General features: G+C 35.7%; 1 pseudogene; it reads right to left on the bottom strand.

The window, feature by feature from the left end:
* Positions 1 to 3,115: 3,115 nt before the first annotated feature.
* Positions 3,116 to 3,234, bottom strand: LOC111733099 (annotated as a pseudogene).
* Between the last annotated feature and the right edge of the window lie 9,857 nt (positions 3,235 to 13,091).

Here is a 13,091-nt window from a genome sequence, read left to right as displayed (position 1 = left end):
CGATGTCAAAGACATGCCAAGATACCTCCAGATATCAGTTGCACTGTATTCTTCACCACTATACTTTGTCTACATGTTAAGATACTGTACCACTCTCTTGGATTCCTTTGTCATTGGCTGTTCACATGAAATATACCTTTTTCTGGTCAATAACTAAGGACATAGACTCAAATTTTCAAATTATTACTGTTGTTTATCAACATTCTACACTTAGAGAGAAATCATACAGTCCACACAAGAACAGCACCACTATCAGAAACTTAAAATATCCAAGTGGCAAGTGTTATCTTATAAACCCTGATGTGAAAGAAATATACAGAGCTAGTTTAGGAACCTGGGAGTTATCAAGAGTCCACTTTCCAGAACTGCCTTTCTCTGTGATTTAAGAAGGAGGAGGAAAGAGGAGAGGTTCTTTTATTCTAACAGCTGTGCTTTCTGTTTCCATAGTCCAGGGTTTCTCGTGATATAGTTCTCTATGGGAAAGAATATCTTGTGGCCCAGGGAGACTGTGGACACTTCTGGGAGGAGAAATGTAAATGGAGTCTTCATCCCTCATCATATTTTCTCTGCTCACCCTACCAGGGTTTGTTCCCTCCAGCCCCCATTTGGTATTGCTATACCAAGGAAGGCCAGGACTTGACTAGAGATCTATGTCACGAGATCATTCTCAAGAGGACTTCCCTAGAGGCCTATATGACATCAAACAGGATCATTTCTCTTGAAGACTGGGGTTCCATAAAATACCTGTGATTGTTTTAGGGGGGTGAGGGAAAAGGTTGGAGAGAATGGAAAGATAGGCTGGAGAAAGACAGTGACCCTGCTGGCAAGGCTAGATGAAGAGTGAATGAAGGGAGGGCAGTGGCCCAAGAGACCTCTCGGAAAAGACCACATAATAACAGTAGCCTGCTCTCGATCTTTGAAAGTGAAGTGTGTACTGAATGAAGGAAATGAAAGATGCTATACAGAAGACTTCTGGTTCAAAATGGAAGAGCGAGCATACTCTGTCTTCCTCAATCCTTAAATCCTACTAAAATAATAATAAAATAACACTTTTTAAATAGTATAAACAAATAGCAAAGAGAACAACAGAAGACAGAGGGAAAGTCTGCCCCTAAGAATTCATTTTAAGGAAAAACTTCCCGTCAATAAGCCCACCCACACACGTAGAACTCCTAGTCAACCCTCCCATACCCTCCATTCTTAAATATGAATAGGTGTTTTAGTTATCTACTGTCATGTAACAAATTGCTGCAAAACTTAGTGGCTTAAAATAACAAACACTTATTATCTCGCACAGTTTCTGAGGGTCAGGAATTCAGAAGTAGCTCAGCTGGATCAGGGTCTCTCATGAGGTAGTCAGTCTAGTAATCGGAAGGCTGGACTGGGACTGAAAGATCTGCTTCCCGGCCCACTTGTTTGCCTATAAGCGAGAGGCCTCGGCTCTTTGATCTGTGGGCCTCTTCTCTTTTATGACAGTTAGCTTCCTTCAGAGAGAGTATTCCAAGCTGTTAGAAATAATGACTGATACTCTTAGATATATTTTATAAGCAGCAAGAAAAGGTGATGGACCAAAAGAAGATAGAGGATGATACAAAAAAGAGAATTTCGAAAAGAGCAAGGCTTTAGATAGGACACATGCTGGTACTCTTTTCTATTCCAAAGTAGCCTAGAGAATGGGGCACCATCAATCCAGCTCTAAGAATTGACTTGAGCTCTGAGTATAACTGCTGGAAGGGAGTGTTGAAGAGATGTTGCTTTTAGTAGGTCTCAGAATTAGTGTCTGTGTCTGAGAGTGTTTGTTCTAAGCTCCGTCCTGGATGTCCTGAAAAACTGCAATTAGATTTGCTATTTGTTTTGCTTTTGTTGGATGCGGGTATTATTGGAATACAAAAGCATGCTTGCCCCATTTCTGAACTTGTAATATCTGTAACACAACCAAGAGTTAAACATTGAGGATACCTTACAGCTGCTTTTCATATTTAAAGCTACTTCAACTTTTTCTGAAAACCTATTAACATCATTTGAACTCCACTTTAAAGTCTATTTCTATTCTTTGTAAAATTCTGAGAGCTAATGTGTACTAGATGTGGCACTAAGTGCTGCAGATGTAATAACGAGCAAGACACACAGCTTAAGATATACTGAGTAGGCAGGCAGTTTTCGCTACCTTATTTTAAAAAGTCTGTGATGGTGCCAAATACAAGTTATGGATATAGAGGAAGAGCTCCAAACCCAATCCTTAGGAACATGACATCAAGAAGGGTTTTCCACCTCCCTCTCTATTTGATTTTGCTTTCTAAGTATCTCTAGGATCTATCCCAACCTCATTTATGCCTTACTATGTGGCGAAGCTAAGCTATTGAAATCAATTGCTTAGACTACTCAAATAGTCTGATAAATAAATGCTCTTCCTAAATCCATTTTATCCCTTTGCAATCTGTTTTCCACATAGCAGCCAGGGTGTTATTTTGAAAATACATATTTTATCATTTCACCTTTCTATTTAAAATATTTCAGTGGCTTCCTATTCCTCTTATAATAAATTCTTTAATATGATTCATCCCATTCCTATGTTTCTAGTTACACCTTAACTGAACATGGGCCTTCATCACTCAATTTACTCAAGCCGCACTGGTCTTTTGTGTGCTACAGTCTTCATTCTTGCTACAGGTTTTTGAATATATCATTTCCAATATTTTCCTTTCCCTTCTTTGCCTGTTAAATCCACCTCTTCCTTTGGATCTCACCTCAATAATCATTTCCTCAGAGAAGATTTGCTTGACCTCCCTTACATCCTTGATAACATAAAATATACCTTATGTTCTTATAGTAACATGCTTTTCTCCTTCATCACATTTATTATGGTTGTGGTATTTCTTCTAATTGTGTGACTGTTTGACTATTATCTATCTTCTACACTAGATACATGCTCCCCTAAGGCCAGGAACTCTATTAGTAACAGAGAGAATAGGGAGAGATGAGGCTTGAAAGTTAAGCAAGGGCTATACATAAAGACTTGGAGGTTAGGCTAGAAGATTTATTTTTTATTTTATTTTTTATAAACTACCGGTTTTTATTTTTTAATATATTTTTTGTTGTTTATTTATTTATTTTATGCCTATAGCACCTGGTATTCCTAGGTGGTCTCCCATCCAAGTACTAACCAGGCCTGACCCTGCTTGGCTTCCGAGATCAGACGGGATTGGGCATGTTCAGGGTGGCATGACCGTAGAGAAGGCTAGAGGATTTAAATTAGATCCTAGAAGCCCCAGTTTTCCTATGGGCAATGGAGTATCATACTTGTGGTAATTTTTAACTTTTACTCAAAGTCTTCTTTGTGACAGAAACTGTTTTGCGATTATTAGATTAATCATCAGCTCAACAAGTTGTTACTGAACAACAAAATGGGAGAGAATTTGAATTTCTTCCCCAAACATTAGGAAATTTGAATTCTCTCCCTAAATGGAAACAAACTAAATTATTACATAGATGACAAGAAATCAACTTGTTGTATTATAACTAAACAAGATAACTATCCAACCAAAGGAACCAACTCATCTAGCACATACTGCAGGAAATCTTCCAGCTCCCTTATAAGCAATCCATAATTTCCAAAGACAGCATCTGAGGGAGAATGTCTATATGGGGCAGGGGAGATTATACCTTATAGCCAAACTTCTGCCCCCTCCAAACACTTTTTCTCCAAAGCCCTAAAATCAGACATACAGGCATGAAACCAAACTCCCTCACTCTCACCCTCTAAGTTCTCTTTCTATTTCCTAAAAATGATGTTAGCATCAATTCTACATAATCTCTTCCAGAAAGCAGAAGAAATTGCTTTCTTCCAGAAAGCAATTCTACATAATCTCTTCCCAATTTCTTTTATGAAGCTAATGTTACCCTGTCGCCAAAACAAAACGAAGACAGTCTATTAAAAAGCAAAGCTAAAGATCAATATCCTTTATGAATACAGATGAAAAAATCCTTAACAAAGTATTAGCAAATACAATTCAGCAATCTATAAAAAGAATTATATACACCATGACCAAGTTGGGATGATTCCAGAGATGCAAGGCTGATTCAATATTCCAACATCAATCAACATAATCCACTATATTAATAAACTAAAGAAGAAAAATCACTTGAACATAATCCAGACAGAAAGGCATTTGACAAAATCCATCATCCATTCATGGTAAAAACTCTTGGAAACACGGAAATAGAAGGGAACTTCCTTGACTTGACAGAGCATTTACACAAACTTATGACATTGTACTTAATGGAGAACAACTGAATGCTTTCCCTGCAAGACTGGGGACAAGGCACCTAGCCAGTAAAATAGGGCAAAGAAACCAAAGGCATATAGATAGAAAAGGAAGAAATAAAACTGTCCCTATATGCAGATGACATGATTGTCTAGGCAGAAAATATCAAAGAATCCACCAAAAACTCCTAGAACTAGTAAGTAGGTTCAGCAAGGTAATGGGAAATAAGATAAACATATAAATATTGCATTAGCAATGATTACCTGAGCAATGAAATAAAAAATACAATACTATACACAATCACTTGAAAAACAACACACTTAAGTGTAAATCTAACAAAATGTGTATTGGACTTGTATGCCGAAAACTATAAAATGCTAATGAAAGAAATCAAAGATCAAAATAAATGGAGAGACATACTGGGTTCATGAATCTTCAACACAGTAAAAATGTTAATTTTCCCCAAACTGATACGCAAGTTTAATATAACTCCTACTAAATTCCTAGCAAAACCTGTTGTAGATATAGATGAGACTATTCTAAAATTTATGTAGAAAAGCTAAAACAATTTTCATATACAAGAATTAGGAGGAAGTAGTCTATCCAATTTCAAGATTTATTGTATAATTACGGTAATTAAGACTGTGTGGTATTGGCAGAGGGATGAACAAATACAACAATGGAACACAGGAGAGAACCCAGACATTGATCCAAGCAAATATGCCTGACAGATTATTGACAAAGTTTCAAAAGTAATATAATTAATTCAGTGGAGGAGAAGTAGCCTTTGCAACAAATGGTGCTGGGACAATTGGACATCCATAGGCAAAAAACCTTGATCTAACTTTCACACCTTATACAAAATTATTTTCAAAATGGATCACAGACATAAATGTAAAATGTAAAACTATGTTTTTTTAAATTAAAATATAGTCGGCATACAATATTATATTAGTCCGGGTATACAATACAGTGATTCAACATTTATACACCTTACGATGTGATCAGTCTAGTAACCATCTGTCAACATGCATGAATGCAAAAAAAATGAAACTGGGCCACTTTCTTACACCAACTACAAAAATAAACTCAAAATGAATTAAAGGCATAAATGTAAGACCTGAAACCATAAAACTCCTAGAAGAAAACATAGATAATAAACTCTCTGACATCAGTCTTAGTAATATCTTTTTGGATACGTCACCTCGAGCAAAGGAAAACAAAAGCAAAAGTAAACAAATGGGACTACATCAAACTAAAAAGCTTCCACACAGCAAAGAAAACCACTAGCAAAACGAAAAGACAACCTACTGAATGGGAAAATATATTCGCAAATGATATAAAAGATTAAAGGTTAATATCTAAACTATATAGGAAACTCATACAACTTGATAACAAAAAAAAAATAACCAATCCAATTAAAAAAATAGGCAGAAAACATGAATAGACATTTTTCCAAAGCCAACAGACTTAAGAAAAGCTCGACATTGCTAATCAAGGAAATGCAAATTAACACCACAATGAGATATCACCTCACACCTTTCAGGATGGCTATCATCAATAAATCAACAAACAACAATAGTGTTGGCAAGAATGTGAAGAAAAGGGAACCCTTGTACACTGTTGTTGGGATTGCGAATTGGTACAGGCATCATGGAAAACAGTACAGAGGTCCCTCAAAAATTTTAAAATAGAACTGTCATAGGACCCATCAATTCCACTTCTCAGTATTTATCCAAAGGAAACAAAAACATTAATTTGAAAAGATATATACACCTCTATGTTCACTGCAGCATTATTTATAATAGTTTAGGTATAAGACTAAATATTTTTTAAAAACCTAGAAGAAAATCTTAGGGAACCACAAGTAGGCAAAGATTTCTTACACTTATCTCCATGATCCATAAAAGAAAAATATGGTAAGTAGGACTTAATCAAAATTTAAAATTTTTCTCTCTGAGAGACTGTTTAGAGGATAAAGGGGCAAGCTACAGAGTAGAAGAAAATATTCGTAAACCAAATATCTGACAAAGGACTAGCATCTAGGATATATAAAGAATTCTCAAAATTCATCAGTAATAAAACCAACAATCCAGTTAGGAAAAAGAAAAAGGGCACAAAGAGAAATTTCACCAAAAAAAAGATATGCAGATGGCAAATAAGCACATGAAAAGATGTTCAACATCACTCACCATTTGGGAAATGCAAAGTAATACAATAAATGAGATACTATTAGACATATCAGAATGGCTAAAATTAAAAACAGTGACTCCACAGTTGCAGAGAAACTGAATCACTTATGAACTGCTGATGTGAACATAAAAATGGTACAGCCTCTATGGAAAACAATTTGGCAGTGTTTAAAAACTAACATGTAACTACCAGATGATCTTGCAATTGCACTCCTGGGCATTTATCCCATAGAAACAGACTTTAGTTCATTCAAAAACCTGTGAACAAATGTTTACAGCTGCTTTATTCATAATAGCTGGAAAAAACCCAAAGTTCTTTGATAGGTGAATAGGTAAACACAGTATGGTACATCCGTACCTTGGAACACCATTTGGCGATAAAAAGGAACAAACTATTGATGAACACAAAAACCTAGATGAATCTCCAGAGAATTATGTTCTGTAAAAAAAGAAAAGCAAAATATTATATACTGTATGGTTCCATTTATATAACATTCTTAAAATTACAAAATTATGGAAGCGGAGGACTAGTGCTTGCCAGGGGATAAGGGTACTCTAAACAGAGTAAAGTTAGGAGAGGTACTCTAAACTTGGATCTCTCTACATTATTTCTTACAACTGCATGTAAATCTATAATTATCTCAAAGTAAAAAGTAAAAACTGAAACAATCTTACCTTCGTTTTCAAAGATGAGTAGAAACTTTCCCCCCAATTTGTCTTTCTCATTGCTTTATGCTTCCTATCAGAATAAGAACAATAATATCTATTGAGCACATTATGTGACAGCCATTCTAATGTTACCTAATTTGATGCTCACATAACATTGTAAGGCAAGTAATATTATCCCCATTTTATATTCGCAGTCTCTAAGGCTTAGAGAGCTTAAATAATTTATACATGATAATTTATACACTGTTGGTTATCAAGTGACAAATCAAGATTCACCTGCAGACTTGCCTGGTTCTAAAACCACCATAATATCCTTCAAAGACAATCTGTGTTGAGCATCACTTGAACAGGACTTTGTTTTGGACTGAGAGCTAGGAGCATGAGATTTTAATTGTGTTTTCCCCTCATCCAGTTGTTTTTCTCTTATATCTCATTTCCTACAGTGCTCCTCTATGCTCTAGTGCAGATACAGTTCTTGTATTCCAGAAGCATCACGAGCAAGCTGAGCTTTTTCTGCTTCACTGACTGACCTGATAAAATCCAATATTTCTTAAAATAAGCTTCTAAATAGCTCATGGAATCATTCTTAGGCATTGCCTGCAGCATCCAGAGTTGGTTTTGTTCTTTTGAATCTCTCAGTAAAAGTAGCTGTCTCATCCTTCCCTCCAATCTCCCTATTCTCTGATGATTCTGGGCAGCGGTGGCAATGGTTTCTAAGTTATGTTAATAAGAAAATCCACTCATTATTATAATTAATCAAAAACCTCTCACAGGGGTCATTCCTCAGCCTGTGATACCAAACATCTTGCATTTTCATGGCTTTGAGATGCTAAATTAATTCAATATTAAATTAATTCTATTTGAATTCAATTAATTCAAAATGGAGATGGACGGCTCTTTAGGATGTCAGCCATATAGGAGTCTATAGAGATTCCAGTACACTAAATGCCACACAAAACAGCCTATTCTTCAGCAGTAATCTCAAGAGTCCTTTGGAAAAAAATTGAATGTACATTAGTTATTTACCATGCGCCAGGCACTGTGCTAAGTGTTTTAAATGTGTTAAATGATTTAATCCTCCCCAAATCATCATGAAGTGAGACTTATCATTCTCATTCTACAGATGAGGAAACAGACCTGGAGAGGTAAAATGGCTTGCCTCAAAACCACAGGCAAGATTGGGTTTTGAACTCAGTCTGATCAAGAGCCCAGAAAGCTTAACTGTCATGTTTTTCTACTTCATTTAATAAATTTATTTCTATATTTTACTAATTTGCTCCCACACACTTTTGGGGATCATTAGAAGGAAGCCAAAGACAGGAAAGAAAATGGAAGTAAAGTATCAGAGCAATAGTGATTTCTTAATAATCCCAAAGCTACAGAAAGGATGCAAGAACAGTAAAAAGAACTCCAGTATGTCCTCACCAAGTTTCCCAACTGTCAACATTTGACACATTTTCTCTCCCCCCTGCCATATGTGTGTGCATGTATGCACACATTTTTTTCCAAATTCGTTAAGAATAAGTTTCAGGCATCATGACCCATTACTGCTATTTCCTAAAGAAAAGGACATTCTCCTACATAATCGCAAACTTGAAAAAATTAACTGAGACCATATAATCCACAAACCTCATTCAATTTCACAAATTGTCCTAATAATGTACTTTATAAGAAAGGAAAGTACATAGATCTTCTAGCTCAAGATCCACATGGGAATCAAGTGTTACATTTCATTGGCACTTCTTTTTATTTTCAATCTGTAACAGTTCCTGTCTTTCTTGGTTTGTGGTCTTTGAAAAGTACATGTTACTTATTTTGTAGAATTTTCAGTTTGATTTTACTCATGTTTCCTCAATATTAGATTCAGGTTATACATTTTAGGCAGGAATGTCACAGAAGTGATGCTGTGTTCTTCTCAGGTTATCTAAGCAAGAACACAATGTTGATTTATGTCATATTCCTAGTAATGTTAACTTTCACCACTGGGTTGAGGTGGTGCCTATCAAATTTCTTCATTAGAATGTAAGTTTTCTCTTTGTAATTAATAAGTATCTTGTGGGGGGATCCTGTGAGATTACATTATTATTTTATTCCTCATCAAATTTATACCTATTTAGTTCTATAATCTATTGATGATCCTTGACTAAACAATTACCATGTCTGCTACTGATGATTTCCTAACTCTTATCATTCCTTCTATATTTATCCATTAATATTGTACTAGAAGAGTTTTTCTTTTTCATATATTTAATTTATTTAGTCATTCATTCATTTATACACATTGATTCTTTACAGTCATTTTTTATTTTGATGCTCAATGTGTTCCAATTTTCCTTTAAGCTGGCTACTGTGTCCTTCTGACAAGTCCTCATAATTTTTTATTACTTCCTTGCTTTATGACAAATCAAGATATTGTGAGCTCGCCTTGTTCTTTCCCTGCCCCAGCTCTGGAATTAAGCATTTTTCTAAGAAGGCATGGAATTAACTATTTCTCTAAGACATTTTCTCTTATTAGAGAAAGATATTTAGAAACTAAGATCTAGGTATTAGATGTGCTCTTTGCTACTGGGGTCCCATTACTTTTAGACTCTATAAGCAGACAGAGCTAGAAAACATACACATACATATACAATATACAAACACATCTATCTATCCGCACACATAAATACACAAAGCTATGTCTATTTCTCTCTAGATGACTGATTGATAGATGTACATCTATAAAGATTTCAGTTCCAATCTAACAATATTCTGTTCATTCCCACTTTTACTCTCTCAACGTTTGAATATCCTTTCCCTCACAGTGAAAAATCTGGCTCCCATTACTCTTGATTTACATAGTTAATTGCTTATTTTCACTGTTTACAAACAATTCTTCTTCTGCACCAACTCCACAGGACTAATTAGTCCAGGCCACCTCCTCTGCCCAGACTATGCAATCCCCACAGGAGTAGATATTTTTACAATGAAGCATGGAAAGAGTGAGTATAAAAATGTAAACAGATCAGGGCCTTAGAGCTGCATGTTGGTGAAACCTGTGAGCTATCATCCATGACTATACAGGTTCAATAAACACTCTAAAGATGGAAGAAGTAGTCAGGAAAGATTTTGTGTGTAATGTGACCACTGCTTAGCCCCTTTTCAAAATTGTATGTGGCAAAGAGGGGAGAAGGGGAGGGAGCAGGTAGAGTACACAGAATGAACAAAGGTATGAAGGTAGAAAAAAGATTTACTCAGGAAATTGTAAGACAATGTCTGCAGAGATAGTTGCAGTGACATATCAAGCTGTACAAGTAGGCAGAGCACAGTTGTTGTTTTTTTACATGATCTACAAAGAAGTTTAAAAATTATTCAATGTGGAGTGGAGAGCTATTGTCTAGTTTTAACATGGGAGAATGAGGATGCCTTAACATTTTAGAAATGTCATTCTATGTGCATCATTGAGATTACATTAAATGAGGCCAGAATGAAGATGGCAGACAGTTAAGAGACTTGCAGTACTCCCGAGAAGAGACCATAAAGATGGATGCAAGAAATGTTAAGGAGATGAGATCGGGCTTGTTCAGGGTGGGTGACTGATTAAAGATGTGGTACATATATATGACAGAATATTACTTAGCCATAAGAGATGAAATACTGCCATTTGCGACAACATGGATCTTGAGATAATCATACTCAGTGATATCAGTCAGACAGAAAGAGCTGAGAACCATATCATTTCATTTATATGGGTGATATAAAATTGAAAACAACAAACAAACAAGACAAACAAAAACTCATAGACACAGACAGCAGTTTAGTGGTTACCAACGGGAAAGAGGGGCGCGGAGGAGGGAGATAAGGGTAAAGGGGGTCAAACAGATGGCAATGAAAGGAGATTTGATTGTGAGTGGTGAACACACAATGCAATATTCAGATGATATATTACTGAATTGTAAACTTGAAACCTATATAATTTGATTAACCAATGTTGCCCCAATAAATTTAATAATAAAAAAAAGAAATGTTAAGGAGATAAAATCAATATACTTTACTGATAGTTAGAGGTGGGGAGTGTGGAAAAGGTTGGGATGTAGAGGGACATCTATGATCCGGCGCAAGAGACTGAGTTCATGGTAATGATATTCACTGAGAATAGAGAAAAGGGAAAGCATTTTAGGGAGAAGGTGATGAATTCAGTCTGTGATCTATTCAGTCTGATATCCAATAAGAGACTGAGCAATAGTGGCTCTGAAGATTGAACAAAACTGAAGATAAATCTCTGAGAGTTACTAGTGTATTGGGGATAGCGGAATCCATAATAACAGATGATATAACCTAGAGAAATTTGTTTTGTGAAAAGAGAGAAGAGATGGCAATGACAGAATCTGGAAACAAACATCCAAGGGATGCTCAGAAGTAAGAATTGCGAAAGGGCCTCTTTGTCCCTTTTACTTCCCCGTTGCTGCCTCTTTCAACCTCATTATGTTCTCTCCATTCTCCTGACCCATTGTGCATCCTTACTTTTATAGTGGCATTCAATAATGCCATTGTCTTCCTCACTTTATTCTTATCCAACCAAAATTTCTAGTCTCTCCTTCAGTTGGGCTCAACCTTACATTAGAAAAGCAAGCTGAGTAAATCAAGCCACACAAGGGTGTTAGTTTCTGAGAACCAATTTACGTCTTTCTGGGGTGTTTGTTCACTCAGTCTCTCAGGAAAGAAGTTTGGTGCAGAGAGGTTTTCCTTAAATCACACCAACTAGAATCAGTGTGCAAGACCAGGCTTGTGGGCTGAAAGGAAATACAAGAGTATGGACTTTCGAAACCCCAGAACTTTCCCTGAAATAGGAAGGCATTGCTCTTTTTCTCAATTTTCCCCTTCTCTAATCACTTTCTGGAACTTGAGCCTTGAAAATCCCAGTCATTCATAAGAGGCAGTGAGGATTACGCAGCTTATGGTTTTAACAGACTCAAAAATGGGACACAGTGTCATAGTGACACAGAACATCTGAAAATGTGACTCTCAGAAAATTCTAGAACCCTGTTTGCAATGTGAAAATTGAATAAAGATCCAGACCTAGTTCTGGTATTACCTGTCGATTCATTAAAAAGTTATTCAATCTTCTTAAACCTTAGTTTTCTTATCACCATACAAATGTTTCGAAGAGTAATTACAAAAATTAAATCCTCAACTTTCCATATGTGAGAATCCAGAATCAGCTGCCCAACACTTTAAAAGTTGTTTTTAGTTAAATCTTTACAATAATCTCTATGGTAGGTACTATTTATTACTATAATTTTATAGATGACAAAACAGAGAGATGGGTTCAGGAATTTATTTAAGGACACAAAGCTTGGATTTGTGGAGCTAAGTTGAACTCAGGCAGTCTGAGTGTAGAACCTGCAAGTTTTAACTGCTATATTATTCTATTTCTGGCTAAGTATAATAATATTCTTTTTGGACCTAATGCAAATGACCAGAGATTTTCAGCATGGTAAGCATGAGCATCTTGAGGGCAGAGTTTACATCAGATTTACCTTTGTGTCCCTTCTCCATCCAACCCCAGTCTTGTGCTTTGATAGTTCAATCAGTATATTTTAGTTAAACAAATAGTTAAACGAACTCCACAGTAAGTGCCAAATAGTTTGAATGGAAAAATATAGACCTTGGTCACTAAAAAAATCATTAAAGGCACAGAATTTTATTTAAAGAACAAATATTTTTAAAAAAAGATATTGAAGCAAATTTTTCTGTTCAACTCTTCCATTAAAAGCTCAGAATTCACCAATCTTAAAGCACAAATCCCTAGTAAGATTGGAGTTCAAACTAAGGAAGTCTGTGATTTGCTAATTTTTCCTTAAAAGCATATAGCCTATTAAAATAAAATATTTGCCCTTGTCCTTATTCTGTCATATTACTCTAAAAAAAAAAAAAAAACACGGAAAGAGATATGAAGGAATCGACATTCTTTTTACATACTTCT

Source organism: Pteropus vampyrus, unplaced genomic scaffold (genome assembly GCF_000151845.1).
Source record: "Pteropus vampyrus isolate Shadow unplaced genomic scaffold, Pvam_2.0 Scaffold522, whole genome shotgun sequence".
Lineage (NCBI taxonomy): Eukaryota > Metazoa > Chordata > Mammalia > Chiroptera > Pteropodidae > Pteropus > Pteropus vampyrus.
Note: the sequence above shows the minus strand (reverse complement) of the source record. Positions and strands in the feature narration are given on the sequence as shown.